This window comes from Hyaena hyaena, unplaced genomic scaffold (assembly GCF_003009895.1).
Source record: "Hyaena hyaena isolate Hyena2069 unplaced genomic scaffold, ASM300989v1 scaffold_393, whole genome shotgun sequence".
Lineage (NCBI taxonomy): Eukaryota > Metazoa > Chordata > Mammalia > Carnivora > Hyaenidae > Hyaena > Hyaena hyaena.
In genome coordinates this window covers 1,592,027-1,606,101 of record NW_024081025.1, presented here as the reverse complement: position 1 = coordinate 1,606,101, position 14,075 = coordinate 1,592,027, and the positions used below count along the sequence as shown (strand labels likewise).

At 37.1% G+C, this 14,075-nt stretch overlaps 1 protein-coding gene across 1 annotated transcript in view; it reads right to left on the bottom strand.

The window, feature by feature from the left end:
- The window catches only part of CLVS2 (clavesin 2), a 73,040-nt gene that overhangs the window by 24,385 nt on the left and 34,580 nt on the right, over nucleotides 1-14,075 (bottom strand). The window lies entirely within an intron of this gene.

Below are 14,075 nucleotides of genomic sequence, written 5' to 3'. Positions count from 1 at the left end.
TTTGATTTCCTTTTGTTGTCTGATGGCTGATGCTAGGACTTCCAGCACTATGTTGAACAACAGTGGTGAGAGTGGGCATCCCTGTCATGTTCCTCATGTCAGGGGGAAAGCTCTCAGTTTTTCCCCATTGAGGATGATGTTAGCTGAGGGCTTCTGATAGATAGAAGGCTTTTACGACGTTTCAGTAAGTTCCGTGTATCCCGACTTTCTCGAGGGTCTTTATTAAGAAGAAATGATGTGACGCTTTTTCTGCATCTATCGACAGGATCATATGGTTTTTATCTTTTCTTTTGTTGATGTGATGTATCACTTTGATTGATTTGTGAATATTGAACCAGCCCTGTAACCTAAGAATGAATCCCACTTGATCTTGGTGGATAATTCTTTTTATGTGCTGCTGGATTCGATTTGCAAGTATCTTCTTGACGATTTTTGCATCTGTATTCATCACAGATATTGGCCTGTAGTCCTCTTTGTTTGCTGGGTCTCTGTCTGGCTTGGGATTCAAAGTGATGCTGGATTCATACAATGAGTCCAGAAGTTTTCCTTCAATTTTTATTTTTTGGAATAGCTTGAGAAGAATGAGTATTAACTCTGATTTAAATGTCTGGTAAATTCCCCAGGAAGCCATCTTCCCCAGGGCTCTTATTTTTTGGGAGATTTTTGATAACTTACTTGATTTCTTCACTAGTTATGAGTCTGTTCAGATTTTTTATCTCTTTCCGTGTGAATTTTGGTAGTGAGTATGTGTTTAGGAATTTGTTCATTTCTTCTAAGTTGTCCAGTTTGTTGGCATATAATTTTTCATAGTATTCCCTGATAAATGCCTGTATTTCTGAGGGGTTGGTTGTAATAAGTCCTTTTTCATTCATGATCTGGTCTATTTGGGTCCTTTCTCTTTCTTTTTGAGAACCCTGGCTATAGATTTGTCAATTTTGTTTATTTTTTCAAAAAACCAACTCTTGGTTTCATTGATGTGTTCAACTCTTTTTTTGTTTTCTGTATTGTTTATTTCTGCTGTGATTTTTATTATTTCTCTTCTCCTACTGGGTTCGGGTTCTCTTATTACTCTCCTTCTAGTCCCTTTAGGTCAGCTGTTAGATTTTGTACTTGCACTTTTTCTAATTTCTTGAAATAGGCTTGGAGTATAATGTACTTTCCTCTTAGGACTGCCTTTGCCACATCCTAAGAGGAAGTTGTTTTAATTGTTGTATTTTCATTTTCATTCTTTTCCATATATTTTTAAATTTCTTCTCTAATTGCCTGATTGGCCCATTTGTTCTTTAGTGGGGTGTTCTTTAACTTCCATGTTTTTGGAGGTTTCCCAGACTTCTTCCTGTGGTTGGTTGATTTCAAGTTTCATAGCATTGTGATCTGAAAGTGTCCATGGAATGATCTCAATTCTTTTATATTTATTGAGGGCTGCTTTATGTCCCAGTATGTGATCTATCTTAGAGAATGTGCCATGCACACTTGGGAAGAAAGTGAATTCCATGGCCTCAGGATGTAGAGTTCTAAATATATCTGTCAGGTCCATCTGGTCCAATGTGTCATTCAAGTTCATTGTTTCTTTAGTGACTTTCTGTCTAGTTGATCTATCCATTCAACTAGACAGTTAAGTATTTAATACTTAAATACACTTTAACATTTAAATACAACACTTAAATTTAACACTTAAGTACAAGTGGAGTATTTAAGTCCCCTACTATTAGCACATTCTTATCCATAAGATTGTTTCTGTTTGTGATTAATTGTTTTATGTATTTGGGTTCTCCTGTATTCGGTGCATAGACATTTATAATTGTTAACTCTTCCTGATGGATAGACCCTATAATTATTATACAATGCTCTTCTTCATTCCATGTTACTGCCTTTACTTTAAAGTCCAATTTGTCTGATATAAGTACAGCTACTCCAGCTTTCTTTTGACTTCCAGTAGCATGATAGATATTTCTCCATCCCCTTCCTTTCAATCTGAAGGTGTCCTCAGGTCTAAAATGAGTTTCTTGTAATCAGCAAATAGATGGATTTTGCTTTTTTATCTATTCTGCTACCCTGTCTTTCGATTGGAGTATTTAGTCCATTTACATTCAGTGTTATTATTGAAAAATATGGGTTTAGAGTCATTGTGTTCTTTGTAGGATTCATGCTTGTGGTGTCTCTTGTACCTTGAGTTCCTTGTAACATTTCCCTCATAGAGTCCTCCTCAGGATTTCTTGTAGGGCTGGTTTAGTGGTGATGAATTCTTTCAATTTTTGTTTATTTGGGAAGACTTTTATCTCTCCTATTCTGAATGACAGGCTTGTTGGATAGAGGATTCTTGGCTGCATATTTTTTTCTGTTTATCACGTTGAAGATTTCCTGCCATTCCTTTCCTGCCAAGTTTCAGTAGATAGGTCTGTGACCACTCTGATAGGTTTCCCTTTGTATGTTAGGGCCCTTTTATCCCTAGCTGCTTTTAGAATTCTTTCTTTGTCCTTATGTTTTGCCAGTTTCACTATGATATGTCATGCAGAAGATCGATTCAAGTTATGTTTGATGGTAGTTCTCTTTGCCTCTTGGTTTTCAATGTCTGTTTCCTTCCCCATATTGGGGAATTTCTCAGCTATAATTTGTTCAAGGACTCCTTCAGTGCCTTTCCCTCTCTCTTCCTCTTCTGGAATTTCTATGATATGGATATTGTTCCATTTGATTGTATCACTCGGCTCTAGAACTTTCCTTTCATGTTCCTGAATCAGTTTATCTCTCTTTTTCTGTTTTCTCTTCTTTTATAATTGTGTCTTCTAATTTAGGAAATTCTCTCTGCCTCTTCAATCTGCTCATTGGACGCCTCCATTTTATTATGCATCTCATTTATAGCATTTTATAATTCATCACAACTATTTTTAAGCTCCATAGTCTTTGTTGCAATAGTTTCTCTTATGTCTTCCATGCCGTTTTCAGTGATTAATTTTATGACTATTGTTCTAAATTCTTGTTCAATTATGTTGCTTATATCTGTTTTGAGCAGTTCTTTAGCTGTCATTTCTTCCTGGAATTTCTTTAGAGGATAGTTCTTCTGTTTCATCATTTTGGCTAGCTTTCTGTCTCTTGTTAGTTTTAAAAGCTTGTTATGCACTCTGCACCTGCAGGTGCTGCTGTATTAAAGAAGGCTCTTTGACTGTCCAGGGCCTGTCTGTTCAGGAAGTGTTCTTCAAATAGTGTCTCTTGGTCTCTCTTGTTGAGTCTTTGGTTATTTCCCTACTGGTAGTGGTATTTGGGACTCTCCACCATGTGTACCTGGCTTGTTTCTTGAGGTAGCCCTGGAAAATAAAACAAACATACAAACACAGGGAACAAAGGCACGCAACGCACAGACAAATCCAACAAACAAGCAAACTGAAAGGGAAAAAGGAAAATAAAAAAGAAAAAATAGAAAAGAAAAATAAAAGAAGAAAAGAAATGAAAAAAGAAAAAACCCAAAAGACAAAGGACAGTCTAAAAGCATAAAACCAGAATTCCCAGCTACAGATAAAGAGCAGGGTATATGCAGTGCTGATGGTAGAGCATATACAAAGAGAAAAATGACAGGGTGGGGAGAAAGTGAAATTGGATAATGACCAGGCATAGAGATAAATAGGCTTAATTCAAAAAGAGAAAGAGGAGAATATGGTAAGAGGTGAAGAGAAAGAAATGAAGATAATGTTGCTCAGAGAAACTTTATAGTCTGATTACTCCAGAGAGAGAGAGATAGAAAGGTAGTGGTGGAGGTGTAGAATACACATCGAGGGAATGGATTAAATGTGACTGTTTAAGCAAACCAATGACCAGAGTGCCCAGTCTAGCAGAGAGGAGGGATATGAATGAGACAAGGGAAAATATATCTGAATAGAAAGAATTGATCTAGAATTAATCATGGCAGGGTATCCATGTTGGTCTTGTCCCGGGTCCAGTAAAACATTAAGCAGCACTCTAGCAGGGATGGGCATAGTTTAGTGTAGGCGGGTCTTAGCCTCCACTGAGGTCTTGTGGGCCACTCCCTGAGGTCTCGCCCTTCTGGTTGTAGGGAAAAAACTGTAGCGCCTCAGTCCCCTCTTGAACCAAGCGTTGCAACTCACTCTTTTGGGTCCGATCTCCCTGTGCCACGGGCGTAGCCAAGGTGTGCTGTGTCCTATGTCTCAAGCCACTCCTCATTTCTACATCTTAGTCTGCACACTTCATTGATACCGCCGGAAACATAAACCTGCAGGCCGAGTCCTCCCAAGCATTTTCAAGACGGCGTTTCCCCTTTGGGGATCGAGTGAGAAGAATGGGGGAGTGGTTTCAGGCCCCTTCCCCCTTCCCCCCCCCCCCATGGAGCTGGGTAGCAGAGGAGCAGTTTCTCCTGGCACCGCCTGGAACCAGGGTGTCCAGCTCAAAGTCATCTCCACAGCTGGGAACCGGATTACTCTCTGTCCTGAGCCAAGGTTTCTCTCTTCTTCACGGACAGGGACAGTTCTTTGAGCAGTTTCAGCCGCTCTTTCTTTTCCCCTCAACTCACCAGTTACCTGCAAAGGGGGCTTCCTCCCCTCCCTCTGTGTCTCCGGGCCTGGCCTATTTATATCTTCCCCAGTTCGCACTCATGCACCTATAAGGTTGTTTTCTCAGCCGTCTCTGTCTCCATTTCCTCCCAAACTCCTGCAATTTTGTAAGGGTTTCTATGGCTTTAGGCCTTCTCCATTTGAGAGATCGGGGCGAGTGAAATGTAGCTCCCTACTTCTCCACCATCTTGCCTCCAATCTTCTATCTACCTTTTTAAATGAATGTGGTTTATCTATACCATGGAAGACTACATGGCAATGAGAAACAATGAAATCTGGCCATGTGTAGCAACATGGATGGACCCTGAGGGTGTTATGCTGAGCGAAATAAGTCAAGCAGAGAAGGACAAATATCGTAGGTTTGCACATATAGGAGGATTAGGAGGAACTCAACTGAGGAACGAGGGGGAGAAGAAGGGGGGAAATGGTGGGGGAAAGGGAGAGAGGCAAACCATGAGAGACTCTTGAATGCTGACAAAAACTGAGGACTGATGGATGTGGGGGGGTGGGGGATGGGCATGGAGGAGGGCACTTGTGGGGATGAGCACTGGGTGTTATATGGAAACCAACATGACAATAAACTATTTGTAAAAAAAAAATTAAAAAATAAATAAATAAATGAATGTTGTATAAGCTATTTGTATACATAACCTACCTATCTTGTAAAAGGTTAAGGTTTCTGAAGACAGTCATGTTTGCTCTAGTTCCAAAGCCCTGCTTCCACTCCCCACCTCTAGGATTCTGTGCAGTGTCTAGAACTAAAGAGATGGAGCTACACCTGTAATCTTATATATGCAGCCTCATCAATACTGGACAGGCAGACCTAGGCAAGTCATTCCATTGCCTTCATGAGGGAAACAAGGATTTTTACCAAAATATTCTAACTAGCATATTTTGCCAGCTTGAGAGAAAACAGTCAGGAAAGTATTTAATGACCAGCTAATTGGCATGTCTTTCTCCATGCCTGCTTCATAACTGGTAATGAGCCATGTGTAAATAGAAGCAAATAACCGATTGAAAACAAAGGCTCTTGACCTGGTACAGAGAGACAACAGTTTAAACTGGGGTTGTACAAATGCAGAAGGGATGCTTCACCTCCAACCTCTTAATTTCTAAATGCCCGTTAAAACCTTATGCTATCCAGGTAGGCAGACAATAAAGGAGCTGGGTTAGATTCAATGTATTGTGTAAGAAACAAAATTTCACCCAAATAGATAATTGCTCTGTCATGTAGGGAAAGAATAATTATTAACATTTTCTACAGTTTACTTAACACTTGAAAGGGAAAAAAAATAATTAAATGGTTAAAAAATGAATAGTCAATTTTTGTTAGAGGAAACAAGTCAACCTTCAAAAATATATCACACTGTATTTCAAAACAAGCACTTAGCAAGGCTTTCTATCTGATGAGCAATCTCTGAAACAAAACGCACATAAATTACAGGCTTAAAATTTAATGATTCTTCAGAAAAGAATATCATAATTTTAATAAGTATTTTAAGAAACATGGATTAACTGTGATGGATCATTTAAAAAAAGTAATTAATAATATACATTAATTTTTCATTAATATTATTTTTAGAATTAAAAAATTTTAAGATATGAAGGGCACCTGGGTGGCTCAGTCTGTTGAGAGTCTCATTTCTGCTGGGGTAATAATCTCATGGTTCGTGGGTTCAAGCACTATGTCAGGCTCTCTGACTGTCAGAGCAGAGCCTGCTTTGGATCCTCTTTCCCCTCTTTTTACCCCCCCAGCATAAATAAATAAACATTAAAAAAAGATTTAAAAATTTTAAGATATGAATAAAATTTGAAATGATTTTGCCTTTCCAAATCGTAAAATCCTAATCTAAATATGCAGTAAAATAAATATACCTTCTTAGATTAAATTTTTCAATTTAAAAATAATGTCCCTATTTTCATTTGCATACTTTACATACATAATATCTGTTTGTTTTCAGACCTCTGGCAAAATATCAGCTATTGTTTAAATTGTTTACCATGAATACAACTGTGTCAACATGTAGATCTCTTAAGGGTGATCAACAGAATGTGCTCTACCTAAAGGCAAATACATATCATTCCTGACATTTCCACTTAAAAAATAACCATCTCCCCCTATCCTATATACGTTAATATTTAGCTAATGAAGATTGTGACTCCTAGTAATTTTCTTTTGCTCTGCCATTCTTTTATAAAATCCAGTTCCCATTGTAGAGTTGTACTAGATTTGCTCTTTTTCAGTTTTGTCTGAGGGTGTCCTCTGGTTTAATTTTTAAGTTAATTAGAAATGATGCCCATGTACAATGATGCTGCCTGCTGGACATTCTCCTTTACAGGGTGCATAGAAGAAAGCATAAAGGGACTTATTGAAGGGCTATGTCTTCTCAACGCCAATTACTAGGAAACCTGCCATAGGATTCTAAGGTATTAAATAATCATGACTTTTAATCGTGAGTAGATATACGATGTAGGAAGCCCAGGTCTCACACCACCAATATTTTGAATGCAGAGGGATTGGATTACATTGCTTTCATGATGCCACAATCAGCATCTATTGTTTGGGTTGAGAGTCTTTTAACTTCCATTCAAGAGAACTAGGAAGAATCTGCTTGGGTCACTCAGAACACAATGGTGGTTAAGGGCTGCTCCAGTTTATAAAGCTGCAAAACTAGAGAAAAGCAAGGAGTGACACTATCCTCATCCAAGATGGCACATGATTATCATCTGCTCAAAGTGAAAACAAGGGTTTTATGTTCTTATTGCTGTAATCTTAATATAGACCATCATTTCTAAATTTTTAATCTTGTTTTAAAAATCTTAAATTACAGTAAAGTTGGCTTGTTTAAATCTATAAGTAACCCCAATTCTTCTTCAACCAGTAAATTACCATTTGTAAATAACAAGTAAATAGAACAATCACTTACAAATAACATGTAAATATATTGTACATAACAATATAATAACTTGTTTTATAGTGATGCCACAGACAAAACACAATGTTATTCTATTTTTTTTCTTCCTGCTAGTTTTGAACACATGTATTGAAATAATCCATACACTCTTGGCTTCTAGGTTCCAGTGATAAATCTACTTACCCACAAGGTAAATGAGTCTCTGTCAGCAAAAGTATCCCTGCCACATACACAGAATTACTAAATAGAACAGAGAGACTATAATGGAGAGAAAGCCTCCTAGAATACACTATGATCATATCAGAATACACTCTGAAATTTGTGGGCTAGAGCTGACCAATCTATCACAAAATCTCATGTATATTCTAATTCTAGACAAATCATTATTTTGTGATTTCTTTCCTGTGTCCACCATTAATCAGTTAATGCTGGCTAGTGTGACTTCAAACACAGCCCTCCTCACCCTGCAAGGGGCTCTGGGACACAAACTTTGGTTCATTAGTTTAGATAAATCCATACACCTAGATAAAACCCTCAAATTACATTGGTGACTCTGGCATCCACTTTGCATGTGGAGAGAAACATCTGAGTCTTTTGGGTTTTCTTTTTTTTTTTTCTTCAGTAGTCTCCAAATGGAGCCCAGTGTGGGGCTTGAACTCACAGCCCTAAGATTAAGACCTGAGCTGAGATCAAGAGTCACATGCTTAACCAACTGAGCCACCCGGGTGCCCAGATCTGAGTCTTGACTAGAGTAAAATATAGGCAACTTAGTAATATTCCTCCTCAAAAGAGCTCTTTCTAGCTTAAACTATTTCTTAAAGTAAAACCAACAAGGAAGATGTTTAGTCATCATATAACCAAATGGGCAAGAAGAGCTTTCTTTTGTGAACAAAGTAAGTGTGGTGTTCTGTCCATCTGCTTTTTCTGTCAGAGAAAGGTGATGACAGATTGAAGTAAATCACGGCCATGGAGCCTTAACATGGAGACACAAGGCTTATTTAAGTCAGTCGCTGCTGGTGTATGTGTGCCTGGGACACACCGGAGTCAAGACAGCCTGGAGAACATGACACAAAGCCATTCTCACGCCTCTTCACAATCCATGAAATACCAATTTCAATCAAGTATAACAGCAGGAGAGAACCCAAAGTAAAAACTACCAACTTAGAAAATTGTTACATCATCAGGTGCCTAAGTCAGGCTCTTCTATTAAAAGTGAATGCATGGCAAGAGTAACAGATAATGGTGCCATTTCTAATCAAAATAGAATATGTAGTAATTTTTTATGACCTGTATCTTGAGGCCAGTAGCTCCAATCTATAAGTCAGCTGCAACAGGCCTTACTATTGGCCAGCCAGTATATCAATAACGGATAGGTCTCTCACTTGACTTTTAAACTACTTTAGTTACACACATTCAGAAGTGCTGACATTCTCATATTCAAAATTGCCAAAGGGGAGTTAAGCGGCAGAACTTCAGCTAGAGGAATTGAGAAGAGAAAATTATAAAAAGAATTAGGCAGAAGTCCTTAAGTGGATATTTCAGGACACTCTTGCCTACATCAGGCATGTGAAACTAGACCAGATTGCTTTTAATGATGAAACTCAATCCTGCAAGGGTTTGGCAAGATAGGAGCCATTGGATTCTGTTGAGGGGATATAAATTGGTAAAACATTCCTGAAATGTTTTACCTCAAGATATATTCCTTTTGTCCCCTAATACCAGTTCGAGAAACCAATTATAAGGAAATCTTTGTAAATTGGAGTAAAATTTTATGCACAACAATGTTTCATATGTAATGAGGAAATCATTGGAATCAATTTAAAGTTACTTTAACAAAACAGTGGGTAACTGAATAATGAATTTATAATATTTAATATTCAAGAGCCATTAAATGGCATTTTCAAAGAATTCTTAATGACAGAAAATTATCAAAATATGATATTATGTTAATGAATCGGGAAAACATTAATTTACTTAAAAAGGAGTATAAAAGAAAATTCCATCAAAATATTAGCCTGGTTAATTCTGTGTAATTGAATAATAGATGATTTTTATTTTATGCTTTGTGTATTTTATACTTTTTAAATGTTTTTTTTTTTAAAATGTTTTATTTATTTCTAGGAGAGAGAGAGACAGCGTGAGCAGGGGAGGGTCAGAGAGAGAGGGAGTCACAGACTGAAACAGGCCCCAGGCTCTGAGCTGGCAGTCAGCACAGAGCCCGACGCGGGGCTCGAACCCACGAACCGCGAGATCATGACCTAAGTGAAAGTCGGACGCTTAACCGACTAAGCCACCCAGGCACCCCTTAAATGTTCTTATATGACCATGTACCATACACAAATACACACACTTATAAATATGTATAATATTAAAAAAATTACCTACTTAAAAAATATCAACACAAGGACAGCAAGGATCATTAAATTTAGCAAATATGCACTGCACACTACTCAACCTTGGGAAATGTGAGTGCAACAGTGTTCTAACTTTGAAGAAATTTATATAATACTGGTAAAGAGAGTAAGTAACATAAAGCAAGTAAAAATAATTTCCAAAAGGTGTGATTAGGTTTGAAGGAGAGAAACAGTGCCTTACTGAAGAGAAAAATTGGAAGGATGATGAAAATACCCCCCAAAGAGGTAGGATATGGAATAGATCCTGGGGTGTCGATGAGAATCTGGTACTTGTGGATGAGGAAATGGAGTGAGTGTAAGAGTGTCCCAGGGAGAAGGAGTAGTAAAACCAGAGATGGGAAGACTGGGCTACTTTTAGAATATAGTTGCCAGGAGTGTTTGTCAGGAGTTGAGGGTGAGCGTGAGGAAATGGTGGCAGCGTGACTAAGACAGTTGTGGGGTCTATTTGGACCATCCAGGTTGTCTTGCCAAAGTGCCTGTACTGGACATTCTTGAGAAAAGAGTGGTATGTTACAGTTTTGTGTGGGAACATTAGTCCAGTAGGGGTGTGTAGTCTGTTACGGAAATCTGACATTTCAATATTTATGTTTTAGTGCAACCACTTCAATGTGGAGACATTCTATCTCAGATTAAAAATAAAAATCAGCTATAGTTTTAATTTCATTATTTTTTAAAATGACCAAGTAATGTGTGACCCACCATACCAGGTCTTCTGTCATGGCAACCTACCACAGGGCAGCAGGGATGAGGTGGTGAGGGTTAGGGATGGGATAAGGTTGGAGCTGGATTAGCGAACTGTTAGAGTTAAGGATGGAATAAGGGTTATGTGTGTCTCTGGTGCATATTTCTTGGAATAGTAAATGGTGATTTGATGCTTTGACTTGCCCAATCTTGCAAAATGTCTTACTTTATTTGATTACAAAAAGATGGAGACATGCAGCCAAATATATTGGCCCTCTATAGGTAACTAGAGCTGAATCTGAGTCTATCAAGGTGTTAAACCACAAAAGGAAAATACATGTTAAGAAATGACTGGATACAGAGGAGGCCTGCCACAGAATGGGTGAAAATGGGTTGCTACTTTTTAATCTTGCTTAATTCACCACTAATTGTACTAGAAACAGATAACAAAAGGATCATATTTAAGAGGAAGTCTGATATGTTGAGTTCTCAGTGTTAGCAGACCATATGTGTGAAGATATCCCCAAGTTTGGATATCTCACACTGAAATAAAGACATAGAAAAGCAGAAACAGAGAAAGAAATTGAGATTCATGAATACATTGAAAGGCTCCAGTAATCTATATCCTACTAAAATAATAGAAATACACAGTTTTCTCCCTGATTGAAGTTCCTGACCAATATCATGGAGCTGGCTTGAATAAGGAGTTGAAAAGAGGAGGTCATTGAAGCCAGAATGATGTTTTCCAATCATTTGCAAGAACACTTTTAGCTCTACTACTGCCTTCCAAGACTATGTGGTGTCCATATGGGTTGCGAGGCAGTGGATTATAAAGACAGCTTGAGAGTGTCTAAAGATGTTTCAGGCACGTGTCCTTCAAAGAAGCACACATGAAAAACAGCACGACTAGGGCCCATGGCATAGGCAGTTCCCACTCCTGCCTCCACCTGACTGCTAATGAGGGATTCCCATTCAACCTCTGAACATCTCCTGCAGGCCTGGGGAGAGTGAAGACAATGCCTCAGTTTAGCTAAGCTTGGAATATTTACTTGCTTTTATTTGTTAGTTTTACAATGGAAAAGAAGCAAGGGTTCAGATTGGGATCATCATCCCCTCTTCAAAATTCAGAAACACTTAATGAGTGTACCCCTAACTACAAAAAGAATGCTTAAGTTAATGCTTCAAAGATTTCACTGTGCTTTTATTTTGTTTATCATAAAGTTTTACAGACACTGAAAATTTTTTGTTAATTTTGAGAATATTCTAATTAAACTACCAGGAAATTCATGTGGCCTCAGAAAGATCCTTTTTCCTTTTGCTTTACTCCCTAGTACTTTATTGGCAAGTAATAATCATCCAAAGCTATTCCTTAGAAGTTTTCCTTCCCATTAGTGCAAAGTTCTCCTACAAATAAAGTTCCTTAGGAAGTAATATTTGACAAGTTGCTGAATTAGCAATGTCAGTGATTAGCCATTACTGTCTCCCCATTGTAATACTATGTTCTCAAGGTCTCCATCCATTCTGGAATCTTGCAATATAATTGGAGAGTTCATATTAGTCTTTGGTTTGCCAATTTGTATATACAAGATATGCAAGCATCTCTATCTGATCAAGCATTCACACCAGGGCAACCACAAACATCTGCTATCTGTCTTTCCATAATCTCAGTCATGGCATGTAAATTAAAAAGACCAAAATTTCCAGTCCAGCTACATAAAGTTGCATAAGATCTCAAGGAAACACAGATTTTTCTGAATTAAGAAATGTTCCCTATGATTGCTGTTGTGTGTGTTCATGTGTGCTTGTGTGGTTAAGAGAGCTCTGTGGCTTTGACTTCTTCCTTGCAATTCATGAGTAAAAACAAGAGCTTACATTCCTTGCCTTAACCCATCCTTGAAACCTAAGTGAACACAACAATACTGAATTAGTGACAAAGTTGGTAGATATCTGTTTTATGTAACATGAATTTGATGAGGGTGATGCATGTCATTTTAGACACTGAACTATGTGACATATTTAGGCTGCTATTTTGATCTACATAATTTTTTTTAATTCACTCTACTTTTTAGAATAGATTGTGGTTCAACTGTGAGTTACAACTTAGATCGATTCTAAAAATTTTATAGATAAAATGGTTACGCCTTTTCTTCAACATCTTTATCTTCAATACTCTCCTAACCCCATCCATGTAGTTTGCCATTAGATCAGATCTTAAGGATATTCCTTTTTTCCTACCATCCACTTCCCATTCCTTCATTATGGATCTTCTCTGTATTCATGTTCGTGTGTGTGTGTGTGTGTGTGTGTGTGTGTGTGTGTCTAAAGGAAAGTTGCATTTGAAAGTTTATGTATTATCTCTGAAAAGATATCCCCATGTTTAGGTAAAGTCATCAAAACATTCTTCTATATACAAATGTTAACAAAGAGGTGGATTTTTCTTTGAAGAGTTTTGCTTTTATCTTTCTAATATTCTTTCTGTCATATTGATATAATCAAAATCAAAATGAAACAGAAAAAAACCCAACTTCTTTTAATAATTCAAATAAAAATGCTTTTAAATATTATCCCATGGTGTTTTTTAAAAGAGATAATAGACTATCTCTTCATTCTCATTCAACAATTATTTATTGTTTCTACTATATATTTGCACAATGTTGGGGGTGGGACCCAGACTCTGTTACACTGTCACTTTTTCACCATTCAGAAGGTATCTGTATCTATCTATTGACTAATTTTTAAATTTTGAAATAATTATAGACACCAAGGAAGCTGCAAAACTGAACAGGGAAATCCTATGCACCCCTACCGACCTTCCCCCCAGTAAGATACTTTACTAGAAGAAAACATCAAAACCAGAAATTTGATATTGATACAGCTCACAGAGACTATTTAGATGGCATCAGTTTTATAAGTACTCCTTTGTGAATGTGTATTTATGCACTTCTATGCAATTTTATCATCTGTATGGCTTTCTGTAAACATCACCACATTTCGTATTATTGCTGCTATATAGATATGACACTAAAAAAGGAACAACATCTATGTCTTTTATGGACGTCAATTTAAAATATTTTCTGAATATAAACCTATGTTCTTTGAACGTTGAATAAAAGTGGATTCTTAAGGAAATAACGCCTTACCCAGAAGAAGCTAAAATATTACCTTGTCATTGTAAATCTTTTAATTTCATAAGCCAAATAGTTTGTTTGAAATTTTTCCTTTAAAACAAACAAAAAAAGGATTAATATGCCAACATGCAAAAAGATAAAACACAACCTTGAGTCAAAATTATACATCTAAAGACTGATAAAATTTACTAGGAAAGCCTACATCTCTAAGGAATAATTAATTTTTAAATATTTCACATAAAATAAAAACTAAAAAACATCTCATACAGATAAAGAAACAACAGACAGCAAATAGACTTTTGGTGTTTATGATTTACAGAATGCCCACAGCGCCTTGGACCAACCTGTCATTGTACCATCTTAATTTTATAACTGAGA